Below are 2,453 nucleotides of genomic sequence, written 5' to 3' on the forward strand. Positions count from 1 at the left end.
TTTGCTTCTCAGATGAAAGTACGGTGATACTTGTCGGGAAACCGAACAGGCAGAACACCAGAGCCTGGTGTCGAAACAACCCTCGTCTGTTCATTCAGGCGGGCACGCAGTACCCGTTGAAGCTCAACGTCTGGCTTGGCGCGATTGGCAATCGGCTGATTGGGCCATTTTTTATTGATGGAAACCTCAACGGCGAGAAGTATCTCAGGTTGCTGAGAGAGAGGATTGTACCGGCTCTTAGGCTGATTGAAGAAGAAATCGAGAGTGTATTTTATCATGTTGAGCTGGCGTTATTATTAGCAGAGTGCGTATGATTTTCAAATGAATAATTTTACGCTTACTACAAGTAACGTATCATTTTCTGTGTTTAGGGCGAAGTTTGGTTTTAGCAGGATGGAGCCCCACCGCACATCACACGTGCGGTGCGTGATAACCTCGACCAACAATTCCCTGGACGCTGGATTGGCAGGGCAAGCCCGGAGGTCGAGTGGCCAGCCCGTTCACCTGATCTCGCTCCCTTGGACTACGGCTTGTGGGGCCATTTGAAAAATGTTCTGTATGCCCAAGGTAGGATTGAAGACCTTGCCGCACTGCAAGCTAGGATCTTGGACATCCTGCAGAACCTGTCTCCGGATATTATATCCAACACGACAAATGCCTTCTACGACCGGCTCGGTTACTGCGCTGCAGCTGCTGGAGGGCATTTCGAGCACTTTTTGAAAGGCAACCAATGGCCAGACGAGGGGTGATCAGAAGAGTGGAGATTGGTCTCCCAGTGTTTTCGGACGATTGTCTTGTAAGTTATTGTTTTGTTTCCTAATTTTTCATTAATAGCATGATTTACACTGTAATATTAACTGTTGTTCTTTTTCTCTTTTTATTTTTGGATATCTGGTGAACCCTCTTTGTTAACGGAATATTGATTGTTGTACAATGGAGCTGCAAAAACTTTGTCAACTAATCAATGATGTCGGTGAGGGTTTTTGTGATTATTGCGTCGGGTACGTTTTCTGTTAATTGCTACTCTTTGTCCTCCTAAGCTTCGTGTTTAAGATGAATAATTTCTTTATTCCTTGTTACTCATTTCTTTTATTTATTTCATGTTCATCGGCACTAATTACTGACTTCTGGAGCACTGCACCGTAACGAATCTACTCTGGAAATACCTTCTACTGGGTCTCAACCATTCATTTATTTTTAATTTTATGTAAATAAAGAATCTGTTCACAATAAACATTGTTTTTACTTACCTACCTCTGTTTGTCCAGACTCCCACTTGTTAATGACATTTCACGTTGAATTTCAGATTTCTTCTTTTAATAAATAACACCCAATTTCTGTATCATTTGATATTTGCTTTTCCGTTAAATTCTTTATCGCGTCGGTTGAATATCTACCGAAATCAACCACGGTATTGCTGAACGATACTATTCTTCTTAGACAATTCACGCTACGTAAGAATAAACAGCAGCATAACCTCAATCCGCGGCTTTACGCGCGAGAGAATTACAGCTTTTGTTTCATTTTGTGTACGTTGGCGGCTTGCTCAGCAGAAGAAAACATCACTGCGGCGCGATTTCACCGACCAATGAGATTAAATTATTTGGCGCATGTGCGTTATATGTATAGTTTCAAGAGATTGTCCCGGTATTCATCCCTTGATAGACTGCAACTGTTTGCACCAGCCTCAGAAACGAAAACGAGATATAAACCTAATGCAGACCTACGGAGATTGTAGACTCATCTTGCGACAACGAAATGATACACCCGGTGAGGCCCCTTTGTATTTCCTCGTTGACCACTAAGCCATAACAAACAACATACCCTAAGGCTGTACGTCGGAAAAGCGCGGTCCAGCCTACGAGCCGTCACAAGTCCCAAACATTACGTGTATAACATGAACCATGCTGTATACACCCGTAACCCTTCCCATTATTTTCTTTTCTTGCAATGTCTACGTATACATACCTCGATAGACTGCAACTGTTTGCACCGACCATAGCTCCGAATTCGAGCTCTAAACCTGATGCAAGTTTGATACTGGCCTATCGAGATCGTTGGGTTTTCTGGCGACATATTTATATTTGTCTTACTCCCCATCGTGGAAACGAAATATAATCAACGGCGTAAGCTTGATATAGTCTGGTAAGGAACGCCTGAATCATACGAGGCATTAGAATTTCGTTAATTCTTTTTAGTCACGCTGCGAACGCCGTTTTGTAGAGTGGGGGGTTACACCCTCTATATTCAAGTGAGATACAAAAGAGCGTCAGTCTTGCGTCAACTACGGAAGAATCCTCACGTGAACTATGGCTACATCCAAATCTTCTGCACCAATGGGCAACGTGAATAAAATGTATAAAACATTTACGAAGGCTTCGAAAAAGACTGAGCAAAATCTGCTATTGTCGACAACGTATAGTCTAAATAATTCTTTTACTAAGAAAATAGTC

The sequence above is a fragment of the Neodiprion pinetum genome, unplaced genomic scaffold (assembly GCF_021155775.2).
Source record: "Neodiprion pinetum isolate iyNeoPine1 unplaced genomic scaffold, iyNeoPine1.2 ptg000083l, whole genome shotgun sequence".
In the NCBI taxonomy this organism is placed as follows: Eukaryota; Metazoa; Arthropoda; class Insecta; order Hymenoptera; family Diprionidae; genus Neodiprion; species Neodiprion pinetum.